The sequence below is a fragment of the Leptosomus discolor genome, chromosome 8, assembly GCF_034619465.1.
Source record: "Leptosomus discolor isolate bLepDis1 chromosome 8, bLepDis1.hap2, whole genome shotgun sequence".
NCBI classification, from domain to species: domain Eukaryota; kingdom Metazoa; phylum Chordata; class Aves; order Leptosomiformes; family Leptosomidae; genus Leptosomus; species Leptosomus discolor.
The window spans coordinates 59,610,991-59,625,444 of record NC_141398.1 but is presented as its reverse complement, the minus strand read 5'-3'; the positions used below and the strand labels follow the sequence as shown (position 1 = coordinate 59,625,444).

The 14,454-nt window shown below is 40.3% G+C and overlaps 1 protein-coding gene across 3 annotated transcripts in view; it reads right to left on the bottom strand.

Moving 5' to 3' along the window:
* The window catches only part of BANP (BTG3 associated nuclear protein), a 151,070-nt gene that overhangs the window by 115,679 nt on the left and 20,937 nt on the right, over window positions 1–14,454 (bottom strand). The gene's annotated exons all lie outside the window — the stretch shown is intronic.

Here is a 14,454-nt window from a genome sequence, read left to right as displayed (position 1 = left end):
AGAGATACTATGAGCAACTTCCATGGCAATGCACCATCATTAGCAGAATAATTCCTAGGGAAAAAACGTAGGGGTATTTATTGCAAAACTGGATGATCAGCTTAGTTAAAGGGCATGTGCTGTCTTCCAGTGCTGGGAGCTTGTGGAGGGCAGGGAGATGGGAGCGGTGCTAGGGGCACCAGAGCAGAACAGGGACAGACTCTAACTATAAATAATGACAAGACCAAACTATTTCTTGTGCACATTTCACATACAAAAAAAAAAAAATCCAAAATAAACAATGGAAAAGCATTTAGAGTGTGAGAAACCAGAAAGCTTTCTCTATCACTTCTGATGATAACGTAAGGAAGTAACTAGAAGTGTCGCACAGAAAAAACACACAAAGTCCACACTGTAATACAAAAGTCAATATGATGTAAATAATCGTCTCCAGCAGGCAGCTTATCATTTAATTCGTTTTCAGAGATCATTAACATTATTCCCACACCATTACTCAATATTCTAAGGCATGGTTTTGATATTTAAGACTGTTTCATGGTAAACTTAAGGAGAAAACGTAGAAAATTTGTGTTTTAGTGACAGAGAAGGCTTTCTTCTTTCTCTTTGCTTCCCACAGTACATAGTCCGCTATTGTTTTTACTGGTCCAACATCTCAAACATGACTGATGGTCATTTATTTTTCCTAACTGTATTCCTTGGCTAAATGTTGAAACACAAATTAAACAAATCTGATGACAGCAACTCTGTTTATTTCAGCCGTTATAAAGCGCCTGCTTGCTTGAATATTCACGTGGCTCCATAAGACTAAGCGCTATATTATCCATCATTAAGACCTAAAGGAAAGATAAGGAACTGTCATAAGAGCCAACAATAAATGGATCTCAACTTTGGCACAGATAAAATGGTTGACCACAGGTTTTTTGGCTACAAAAAGCCCCACCTCCCTCTAGCACCAAATGGGACACCTCGTGGACTGCCAATGCTCTGCTGGATCTAAACCTCGAGAAGCTCTGGAAGATGTTTGTCTCATCACAGACAAGCACAGGCTGTACGACAGCTTTTCATGTGTGTGTGAAGTTGAAATTGTATTAAACAATAAACAGGGGGTTTCCGTCGGCTTTTGTAGTTGCTCTCTAGAGTGCAGGGGTTTAGGATGCCTTCATAGTCATCTTTTCAAAATTTTCTCCATTATCAAGGCGAAAAACACCCCACATTTTTAATTTTAAAAAAATGGCAATTTCTGTCTATTTTCTCAATGCCAGCACTGGACATTTTTAAAAAACCACAAGATAAAATACCAACACGTGGCGATGCTGGCAGTCCCCCCAGTGTAGCAGCAACGCGCGTTCTCGCCACATTTCCCAAATTGTCCAAAGACTGATGTTTGAAGAGCTACAGGCCAGTTCAAAATGTTCAAGAATTTTACACTTCCTTTTAGACACTGTTCTTTATCACCATCTTTCTTGCAATCACTTCTGAATGCCTGTTTAAAATGTCACTTACCAAAGCTTATTTTTAATGAACACTCTGAATAATTAATTTTGGCTGTAGAGATAAATGCAATAAAATTACATTTATAAAGTCCTTAGGATTTTGCTCATATGAAATTTATATTTGAAAAAGAGTCTTGCCACTAAAAACCAGCAAAAAATAAGGAAGAAGTTGGGGGGGAGGTCCTCTTTTTTTTTTTTTTTTTAGGAATAGTCATTTTTAAGGACAACAATCTAGAGAATGACCTGGATGGCATATAGCTAATTTAAGCAAATTTAGATTAAGGAAATCCAATGCATCAATGTACGTTCAAGCTTGCTTTCTTCAATACACAAACTTTTTTTTTTCCCCAAATTTATCCCTAAACAAACACCCATGAAAACACTGGCTCCTCTCTAAGAATTCACCTTTCCCAGTTAGCAGAGTGGATTATGGACAGGAAAAATCCACCTACACAGTTGTTTTGGGAGGAGCCACTAACTAAACATTGGTAAAAACACCATTTTACCGACACGTATTTTCCTGGCTGTACAGCACACAGAGGCAAGAACAGACACCACATGCAGGAGGAAAACCTCTGAAGCAAGCCACAACTACCACCAAATTGTCCATCAACTGTTTTACGTTTGGAAACGAACCGTTATCAAGTTGTAAGGACTCAAAGAATCTCTAAAGCAGTTTGGAGAGAAACCAGAGTCACACAGAAAGCACAGTGGTAGAAAACCGCAAAAAAAAAGCATGTGGAAATGTTCAACACTGCACAACATATCTACAACCACCAATTAACCTTTCTCTGCGATTAACCTGCCCGAGCAGGAACTCCACACCTCGTCTGAAGGATAACTGAATGAAGTTGCTTTATTACCATGGGATAAAAGACTTGTTTCTGTGCTCTGCATCTACTAAAACAAAGACTCCAGTAAACCTCATGCAATTCTTTTTCAGCCTTAAAGGAGGAGGAATTTCTTATGTTTAATGCTTAACTCCTGAAGAGTGACGCTTTCAAAAGCAGGCTGCGTGAGGAGGAGGAGGAGGAAACCTTTCCATGCAAAATGTCATAAATGTTACCCAAGAAACTACAATTCCAGTCCATGTTCTCCATGGAACAAGAACGGCTACACAATTTGCTGACAAATTCTGACAATGAGGCAGAGGCAGAAATTTTCCAGAGCTGAAGCTGTGAAACTTGAGCAGGTACCTACCTGGAAGAAAAAGAAACCAACAATTGGGACCAATATAAAAAGGCGCCGTTATGCTTGAAAAAGGGGAGTTTCACAGGATTGTCTCAGACTCTGATTTGTACACAGGAGAAACGGATATCCACAAGATTCCCTGCAGACAGGGAATGTGCTTCCCCTTAGTCTCCTGGGAGCTGTTCTATTCTCTATTTTCAGATTTATTTTAAAGAGACAATAATAAGAAATCTGCCGAATATACATGGAATTAACCAAGGAATTCTATGTAGAGTCAAAATATTGGGCCAACCTGACAACATCCATCAGAGGAAATCATTCAACCTTATTACAGCCTGGTACATCCTCAGACTGCATTATTCTAATGTCGTTTTTCAGTCTGCACATCTCATTCTGAAGATGCATCAACTTCAGTCATTACTCACGTACTAAAATACAGAAAACAAAAATCACGAAGGAGAAGGAAAGCTTCTGACATTCACCGAGATCCCAAATGAAGCAATTCTTTCTACGAGTGCTGCCAGGACTATGCTCATGGAGAAGACGGAAAGAAACTATTACGAAGGGGCAGGGGCAGCGCTTCAGAAACCCAGTGCTGCTGCAGAGGCTTCAGCACTTTCCGTTTGTGTTCACGTATTCCTTTACCCACAAGCACTAGAACTTGGAGAGACCGGTTCTGCCATTTCCCTCATCTTGGACACAACTCTGTAAAAAATGTAAAATGCACGCGACCTACAGATATTCTTATACTTTGGGAATCTTGTTTAAACGCAGATTATCGAATAATCTGTTAAATTACAGGTGAAAGTATTTCTAAAAAAAAAAAAAGAAACATACCAGAAAATGATTTTCAACCATGCATATTCAGGCTCTGCTGGTTGTTCTGTATTTAGTATAAGAAAATTGCTGCCAAAGGTAATTTTCAGTATGGAAAACGTGTGAGTCGGATATAACCATTAGTCTTAACTGTTGGGTTTGCATTGCCAATAACCTGTCAGTCACACTGAACGCAGCCAATGACATAAAAGAACCTTTGGCAATACCAGGACCATCATCTCCTCTTCCCAGATGAGGTTTTCATTTGGAAAGAGAGAAAAATAAAGCAAAAGGAACTAACTGACATTTCTACCTTCCACAATGCACAAGGTCAAAAGTGTTCGTCCAAACGGATGAAAATTACTCGTGGAAAAAACTCAGACTGAAGTTTTCAGACAAGAAGTTATTCTTCTCGTTTTCCTAGCCACGCTGGTATAGACCAGTTAACGGGATATTTACAGGAGGACTCAACCAGTTAAAGAAAAGAAAGAAGAGACACCTCTGTTCAGACCATTTCTGAGCCTCCTTTGCACAAGTGAACGTCTGCAAATAGGTAAGAGCTCGGAGAGAGAGCTCAGCTGAGAGACGCTCAGCCAGCCACATCCCCACAAACCGCTGCCTCCCGTCCACATGATATTTTGTGGCCACTACGACGCCCACGCGGTGTGTGCTGCTTATCTGGGAGGCAGGGCTCCTGAGGATCTCGTTCTCATCTTCCTCTAGTGCACACGTGAGAAGGCGATGCAGGAAGGGAGGAGATCAGGAAGGCAGGAGTCGGAGCTGCTGCCGGCAGACTGCTTGTACTAAAGGTCTCCAGCCAAACACAGCCCTAAGGAAAGCACGTCTGGGAAAGAGACCTGGAACTCCAGTATTTTCCAGTGTATTGCTGGGGATGAACGTGAAGACTTCAATTTATAGCTCACCCGTGGAGGGGGGGGGCCTCAAGGGATACTGCAATTAACCCTATCATGAAGAAAATCTAAATGTTTTTCACATTAGATAGAAAAATACCGTTTTAGAAGTGTGGTGTCTCTATCTTTCACTAACACTCGTGTTCATCTCTAAGAACAGCCACACTTTGGATTCTTTCATTGCCATTTAGGAAGCTAATGTTCAAATGCTCCTTCCTCTTGATGACCACCTGCTTCCTTTGCCTTCTGCACATACAGTTGAGATTCCCTATCCAAACAGGAGTGAGAAAACCGACCTATGCATTTACACTACGGTATACATGAACAAAACCACAAACTGGCAAAGCACACACAAAATTACACTGGATTTATGCCGAAAAAATGAACGCAGCTCCTCATCTCCCAGAAGAGAGCAGACTTGCCAACAAACCATTCAGCGAGATGAAGACCAGTGGGTCACCCTCTGCAGGGCAGAGCGCTGCATGGGCACTTGAACAGTTAAAGTTTTCACGTCCCTAAACCGTGCGCTCGCCTAGTCACAGCCGATCGCCAGAAAAGCAGCAGCGTTATCCATCATTTTCAGTAGAGTTCAGTCATCAAAAATTATCTTTGGATTCTCTGCATCTGGAACATCACATAAAAGCAGACGTTATAAAGACAGCCCTAATGATTAGGTCCTGTGAAAAGACAAGCCAAAATACACCAGCCATCACTGGAGAGATTGATGGATCTGAAAACTGAGAAAGTTGTAATCAATTTATAATAAAGATAAAGCAAATGCAGCGTTTGTTAAAACATACTGTTAACAGTTTAAGAACATTTAACACCAAATTTTGAGCTCCAGTGAGAGCCAGACATTTTCCAAGTTACAAAACAGATCCATATAGAGTTTACAGCACTCAGCCTCACCTACAGAGAGAGCCTCTGAACTGACTGACAATCAGACACACACACAAATTACTAACTCTAAGACCCATTTTACCAACCAATTTTAAAAGCTGTTAAAATCGGTTGTGGAGTATTCCGCTCTGAGAAAAGCTAAACACACCTGGACAATCCATTGGAATCATTCATAAGTTCCCACACCCATTTCCAACTAGTTCACCAACTAACCAACGGCCAGATAACGCTACAAGTGCGACCCAAAGAACCTACCACTTAAGTCGAGCTTGTTACTTCAGGCATTTTACACCACCTTTACACAGGCAACTTCATGCCCTGGGTTTGGTTGTTTTTTTTTTTATAAGACCACCCCACTTTCTCTTACTTTGAACACAACTGAAACTCCATAAAAATTAAATGCACAGTGAAACACAGTCTCCAAAGAACCTTTTGGCCTAAGCAGATACACAAAAGCAGCAAAAAAACAGTACATCCAGGCCACGTGCAAGCGACACGACTAGGACTGAAAAATACTACAACAGAAATGGCATTAATTATTAGTGTTCTGCTTTTGATTATGGACAAGAAAAGGACATCTCGTGACTTGTAATTAACAGGTTAATACAGCCTTCTTGAAAGATAAATGTACTCATAAAAATACAACCGCAAAGATATCTTCTTTTTCAGGCAGCAGAGAAAGAAGTTTACAGTTGTTTCCCTTCTTTGAGCCTTCCTTCCTGAACTAGACAGGTAGCAGTACTGCAGCCTACTGGAGATTGTATTACACACGAAATGAGAAAGGCTGATCTGTAAGGGAAGGACAGTCATTTAAAACACAGGATATAGGCTTGACTGATCCTGAACACAGTTACTAGGAGTGACATTACCTACTGCAGCCTTAGTACCAAACCAGAAATTGCTGTATGTTTAGAAAACACTGTACGAAACAAAAGTAAAGCCTTGGAATCCTTTATTATACAATTAGCTACCTCTACATTTATCTTGCAAATTTTCTTACAAATTCTAATATCTCATATCAGCATAAGTCTGAGTTCCGTGGCAGCAGAAGGCTGGGGGTGAAGGAAGCTGCGTTATAAACTGGCTTTCAAGACACCAGTTAGAGTAACTGAAGCCTTGATGGTCACCAGATAACAAACTGCAAATAAATACAACGTCGGCTTTCTGCAAAGAGAACTCAAACAGCTCTTCCAGGGCCCGTTCATCAATGATTTCCATCACGTATCTCTCTCTCTTGCTTTTTGTAATTGCCCAACCAGCTACGTACACTTGCCACCACACATACATTTTCACAGGAAGGCCAAGGATGCTGCTACTCGGCGAGTCGGTACCGAATCTTTAATTTCCATATACCCCAAGGGGATGTTCAGAAACACCACTCTCCGCTTTTTTTACAAAGAATTCAATTTTAAAAGTTATTAGGAGCAGATTTCCTGTCTCATACTCCACCCTTCAATATGGAACAAAGACATTGAGCTAAAGATATGCAAAAATGTACAGTTCCACAAAAAGGGAAAAAAACTGTTTGGAAAGACATTCGGATTCCAAACTGTGTTTTTTACGTTTGGAAGTGTATCAGTTAAATAGCATCTGCTGCCAAATAAAGCAGATGGAAGACTGGCTCTTTGCCATCTTACCAACCTTGCCGAGCCCTTGCTAGATGTGAGGCTGTTTCATCCTTTTGAAGCTCGGAATCCATCTACAGCTCTTTTCCACCTTGCTTAAAGCAAAACTAGGACTCTTCAAAACCACTGCAGATTATTTCTTTTAAAACTATACTACGATGTATTATTTTCTATAAGCAGCAAGACCCGTTGTTTTTGAAAACAGTATTACTGGTACTTCAATCTGGTGTAAACTGGTATGCAAATTATTTTGAAACACAACTTAAATTTCTGTCATTTCCAAAGGAAGATGAAAACTTGCCCCCTTTAATCACAAACTGATTAGCTGCTCTCTTCTTCACTCCTTTCGTTGTGCTCGCAGGATTAAAACCCCGGCTTACAGGAAAAGTTTCCAGGGAGTGCTCTTGCTGCTGCATTTTCAAGCTCCCAAGCATCTCCAGAGACTGTAACATTAAAAATATTTAAATTCTCAAAACTGGAATCCAAATGAATATATAAGGCTTTTCTGCCCCCTTCTGTTTATTATATGCTTTATAAATTATTCCCTAAAATATATAGCATGTAACATATGCTTCCACAACCTGGTGCACGGCTTCGAATTTAAGATTTTTAGAGTTTCACTAAAATATAACCCTAACAATCATTTTCATCCATCTTACAGCATTCATGAGGTAAAAACTGACCACTTACATCCAACATAGTGACTCTTTTCAACTGTTTATTGAGGCAAAAGGAAAAGCACGAGCCCTAGGAAGGCATCTGTCCTGAACCACATTTCAAGCCGCGCACCCTTTACGTTCCTGATGCAATAGCTGCCTACACTCAGGCAACCATCGAATTAAAGTAAATGTTCCACTTTCTCCAGAATTCATCTAATACGATCTTCTGGGATTTGGCAAGGGGGTAAGTTAACCCACATTTTAATACTACTGTAATTGGTTTTAAATGTTCTTAGACACTAATTACACTAGCAAATGTTCCCCTAATCTGCGTGTAAAACTCAAAGCCTTTCTGATCCCCATGTACGCCTCTCTCCGCTCTCAGATGCCCTTGCGATTAAAGGATGTCGATCTCTAAAACGCCTTGGCCCAAGGGGCAAATTCTGTGCACGTTCAGCTCTCCTGTTTCTTCCCTTGCTACTGTGAACAGCAATATACTGCACCACAAGGGACTTTACCCGACTGCATTTCTGGGTTTGGTGCCCTAACTGTCACGTGAGGTTTTTCTTTACAAAACCAAAATAGAAGGATTCACTAAGGTCTCCACCCAGAACAAAGCTCCTGTGTATTAGCTAAGTGGGAATAAATAAACCGCTTGCCCACGTGTGGTTCAGAACAAGCACAAATTACTTCCAATGCTTCAAACCTCCTAATTTAAAGGATTTCACATCTGTCATGGGCTAAGAGTAACAGCCAGGAAAACTTACTCTGTGATTACCTGGCAAATAGTAAAATATTAAGCCCTGTAACACATCTACAGGACTGAAACCTTTGTCTAAAACTTGAAGGAAGTTTCTTACCTAAGACTTTCTTTTCAGTGTATATTGCTGAAAATCTTAGCTAGCATTACATTTAAAGAATTCTAAATTACATCTTTCTAAAAGACTATTTCTAGTGTTTTAAGCCTCACAGGCACATTTCAAACACTACCACCACAATTAAAAAGATACAAGCCACACATTTTGGATCCATTTCTCAGGCATAAGTTATCAGCTGCTACTTGCTAGGCTCTCGTTTCAATCATTGGACTATTATAAACGATATTTCATCAGAAACCATTAACTCAAGAAAAATTGGACTTGGGATAATGAATCAACACAGTTCAAATCTTGGTCAGTTTGAAAAGTTTTATAGATTAAGTTCCCATACACGCATGAATTATTGAACTCTCCAAAAAAACAGATGAAATTTTGGTATTAAATTGCTATTTTAATTCCATAACTGACCTTGCACTCCCAACCTACACGCTATCTGGAAGTTATACATTGTTTCTGCATTTATCAAATCCCAACAACAAATTACTAAACACTTGGCTCCTCAACATCGTACTGCAACAATAATGGAATGCGAAATTCCAATGAGAACACTGCAGTACGAGCTCCTTAATTCCAAGATGCCTTTTCTCCTTAGTCCTGTGTGAATTTTAACTCCCAATAGCAAAGGGAGTTAATGTCAAATCTTCACAAACTAATGGTTTGTCACAAAAAAATTTCGCTCGCTGATGGTCCGTAGCAAAAACTCCAGTCAGAGAGCCAACGGGGCAAGCTTAATTTCAAACTGTCCAAGTCTCCAGCACAAATGGCCAAAGCAAGAGCTAGCTTGGTTTGCAGCACGGCTGCTGTAGCTCTTACAGGACACAGCAAATAACGATGAAATTATCACAGCCATAAGAGTTCTTAAACTATTTTCAATATATAGTTGTATTGATCCTAAACATAATGAATCGTAGAAGTCCACTTAGTTTGCAGCAGGCACTGTGACACAAAATGCATGTTTCAATGCAGGTAAAATAAAAATTTGTAAATTGGTATTCGCACTGCTATGGAGACCAGAATCAATCTCAACGTGTTGAGGCTGACGAGTTCTTGTGACAAATCAGGAGACTGGAAAGCACTGGCGTGTTGTTCAGGCAATCAAAGATGTCAAGGTTTTTTGGGGGGGGTTTAAGGGGTGGGGTTTGTTTGGGTTTTTTGGGGGGTGGTGGTTTTGCGGTTTATTTTGTTTTGGTTTTCTTTTTCATACCACAGCCAAAGAAACTAAAACTGTGCAGCCCCGGATAAAGAAAGAGGAGCTGACACCTAATCAAAGAATTCCTTTATTTGATTTGTTCGGTTTCACAAACTGTATTTTTGAATGCAAGACAGAACCATAATTTTCAGATAAACATGTCTACCACACCTCCAGAAGGTACGTGGGTTCTCCCATCTAGCCACTTACATATTTGAAGCCACAGACTAAAATACAGCTCAGCACTCGCTGGCAACATGAGGTGACAGTAGCTAACTTCCTTCGTTTAAGAAGACAGACATGTGCGTGTGTGTTTGTATACGAAGGCAGGTGTAAGAAACCCCTTTCTCACCTGCTTTGCAGGAAGGCTTCAAAAACAAAAAAAAAAAAGGGGGAGATAGTAGAACCTAAAACAGGGGCCCCAAAAGGCACAGAAAGTACCAGGTTGTGGACCAATCGCTGCAAGTACGAACGGCCGTTCAAATTCTGACTCCCTTGGTCAAACTTCCACTTCAACAGAATTATTTTTATCAAAATTTTGGTTATATTTACGTGCTCTTTAAAATACTTGAAATTCTAATCCAAATTTTTAAATTCATTAAAAAGGGTAAAGTCCTCTAAAGTCATTAAGTTTTACTTACGATCTTTACATTTTGTTAATCACGCCTTTGTTCCCTAATCGTGAGTGCACCTGAAATGAAGATGGTGAAAACAGATCACAATTGGGCCATTTTCCTTCAAGCCCTTCCGTGCCCAGACATAAACAGACTGGCCTTGCATGAAAGAGCTATTCACACGAGGGCGCACAACCATCCTCAATTCTTCAGGAAACAAACCCATTAATTTTAAACAGAACCCTTATTGGCTGAAGCTACAGGCATGACACGTGAACTGGTAATTTAAAGTAAATGTTTGCACACAGAACCATTGACTGATGACAGAAAGCGTCAGGGAAAGGTTGTTTGTTTATTGATACCACAGGGTCCAGTCCAAAACAATGACAAAAGTTCATCTGTGTTTCTGTCAGCCACTCCCAGGCTCAAAGGTTTGCCCTAAAGACACTGCTGGATGAGGCCCCAGAAAGAGGCTCTAAAGTAAGAGATACTGAAGGATAAATAAACCTGGCTTGCTTATAGAAAGCGACAAGAATTGCTGAAAAGCTGATGAACTCCAAAGCTTCTCCAAATAAAACCTTGATAATACAGTCTCATTAACACTCCAAATCACAGGCTGTATTTTCAAGACGTTATCTGCAACACTCCACTCCCTCTCACCGCCCAAAACATGGCTTAATTTTACATCTTTAGCTGAGCTGCCTGCTGAGACGTCTTGAGGACTGAATCTGCTTCCAGGGAAATGTTTTTTCAGCCCCAGAGTTCAGTGCATGAGATCAGGCTCACAGCAGGCAGAGTAATGTACCTGCAACTTGAAAATAAACCATATACCACACATGTGTCAGAATACTGTATTCCTCAATACGTGCTTTGTTTCACACTGCCTCCCTAAAAAAAGAAAAAGAAAAAAAAATATCTTCCTGCAAATTGAGGGTCTTCAGACCTAAAGAGGGTGTATTTCCAGGAAGGGACAGATAGCTCTCAACTTCAGTTAAAGACAATAACCATCCTGAAGGTTTACAACATTAATTTATCATTGAATAAAAAAAAAAAAGGGGGAGGGGGGGGAAATAGCCATAAATTAAACTTGGGTAGTGGTTTACATCACCTACTGAGTTGTAGTATCAGCTGCAGCAAATGTGGGAAAGAGGTTAACTATCCACCAGAGACTCAACAGCCACTATCGAGCAATCAGAACTGAAGAGCTACCACTCTTTTTAAAAGCCTGGATTAGCATAGTAGGATAGTTTAGTATAATCTACAAAAATCCTTATGATAAAAACGCAACAAGAATTAAAAGCTACTCAATAACACGAAATTAGGTTGCTCAAGGGGTTTGCAACTCACAGGGGAAAAAAATATATATATTAAAAAACATAAAAACCATAATTCTAGCTATTTTGGATTTTATATCAAAACCTTGATTATATTTTTTTTTTTAAGGTTTATTTGGTTTTTCTTCCTAAAGTCTTTAGGCAGGAGCAACAATAGTTTTGCTAAATCCAGAAGAACAGTCAGTCACCCTACAATTCTTTCCACCCCACATCCCCTTGCTTTACAATTTCGCTGAAAATCAGCTCAGCTTTCAATTTTGCATTATTTGACTACAAAACCACTTGTAAACAAAGAAACAATCACACACCAGAAACACATAGTTGGAACTTGGGAAATCTGGAGCCGAAAGGCTCGTCAACTGGCACAACAAATCCTGGTCTTCAAAACCCATCACAGCCTGCTGATTAAACTTAATGGTGAAATAAACATTAATGATTTGCACCCACAAAAATAAAGCGAGTTCGTAGACGCCATATCTGGTACACAATTGCATCAAGTTGCCTCTTTTGCATGTAAAAACCCCTTGTTTTGCATGTTAAAACAAAAAAAGGCAGATGCTGTTTTCTAGAACTACCCGACTGAACCCGCCGAGCCCACAGCTGACTGCAGGCAGGACTACCCCACTACCCCAAGCACCTCCACCTGAAGAAGCTCACGGCCAACCCACTGAAAACTCTTCCTCAGGGATACCATATTAGGTCTTTGCACAGGAACTGAGTGCATTAAGTCCTGCAATTCCATTTAACTCACCAGTTTCCATTAAAGACAAAAATAAAGGCAGCCCTATCTCTGCTGTCAGCGACCAGTACCCTCCTCCAGTGAGCCACAAACGCACACGGTAAAGAACCAGATGCACGTGGTCTGTTATTTCAACTTTACCATAACAAAGGCTCAAGGAAAATACCTGTACAAAGAAAAACTCCATTTACCTATGAATTTCCATACTCCATCAGAAACACTGCTATGAAGTATGAAGAAAACACCCATTTTAAATTTAAATGCTTTCCACAATTAACACATTTTTAAAACTACTCTCAATTACATCTATTCACCCAACAAAAATTTCCAACATAACAGAGCAGAACTGTACAGCGTAGTATTTGCAGAAAACACCCGTAAAAACAACTGATGGAGGGTTCTGTGAAACCAAACCAAATTCCTCTGTTATCTGAAGCAATCAACCTTAACCATTTATACTGGGGCTCACCCACTCAGATAAATGATTAATGGAAAGACGTTGACAAAAATAACACTGGTTCTGGGCTGAAATCTTTCAGATGAAATATTTTCTTCAAAAGGCGGATAAAAGATTTTAGTCGCACTGTCACACTGCGTGTTCATCAATTTATAAATCCCAAGACTTGGGCACATGGTAAATGTCAAACTTATCATTTGAGGCTGCCATACTGACAGGCCATCAGGCACTGCACCAGTGCTCCTATCCAAGAAACTTTCAGCAGCTCCTGGAATTTTTGACCAGCATGGTACCTCATACAGAAAAGAAATTGGAGGGTTTTAATAGCCAAACTGCCAGGAAGTGTTGCAGACAGAGGAAGAGAGACAATCTCTCCCTGGATGGAAAAGCAGGGCTGTGCGATTGCTGTCCAAAGCCCGACAAAGCTCAAAACGCCGGGACGATACACGTACTCCCATTACTAATTTATTACATTATTTTGCTACTGTTCTTGGCTCTTTTCAAGCTCCCTATAGTTCAACATAACTCTATGCAATCTAAGGGGTTTTGCCATCCGTTCTGCCAGTTCTGAAACCTCCTGACAGCCTTTCTTTCAAGAAAGAAATTTTTAAAACTATCTACACTACGTCTTTGTAGGTAATCCTGACAACTACGTGTTTTTAAGCAGCAGCCACTAAACATCGAGAAAATACTTTCTAAAGCTCCTCTTTCTTTTTTTTTTTCCCCCTCTCAAAGAGAATGAGATTTAACATCATGGTATTTCTCCAATCCCAACTAATACTTTGCACTCTTAGGACCAGATCCGACAGAAGGAAGGAGGTCTGAGAGATATTAAACACCCGTCAAAACCGGAGGCTGGGGTAAGGACAAGCCCGAAGGCTACACCCCACTGACAGAACGTCTCATCCATCACCCCACGGCACTTAGCTCCAGCAGTCACATATGCTACTATCCCAGGCAGAGCATGGAAGATCCCAAAACCCCAGAGCAGGGAGCGTCATGAACCCTACAGGAAACACGAGGCTTATCCAGTGAAAAGGTAGAGGACACCGGACAAAAACCTACGTGAAACGACACTTGTTTAGCTCTGCTCTTCGTGTGATGACTTGTTGAAATACAATAGCTACAAGTCTTTCTATCTTGTTTATGGCCTATTGCTGTTTCCCCCAAAACAGTTTACAAATTTGACAAATTTGGAATTACTTCCTGTTTTCTCCTGTTTGAACTTCTTTCTTGGAGATCTAAAAGTTGGCCTATTGTTCCTCTGTATCTCAACTGTTCACACAAATTATTCATTACACAGCACCACGTACCCTTTATTTTCCCCCTTATCTGCACTGCAATTAGCTGGTATATAAGGAAGTACCATAACAGTGGATCAGAGTAAACAATATGAACAAAAGAATCGAGAGCACAATCCAGCTTTCATGAAGACTTACTCACGCAAAATATCGAGAGCAGCAGACAGTACTGTAATTTCCGAATTAAGCATCTCCTAGTTTTCCAAGAAACGTCAGCAAGCCTTCAAAAATCACATATCCAAAATAGGACGTTGGAAGATTTCCACACATATCATTCCTCGTGTGTTTAATAAAAATACAGAGAGCAGAATGAGACTCTCAAATGCACTGCGTTTCTGTCCTGGGAG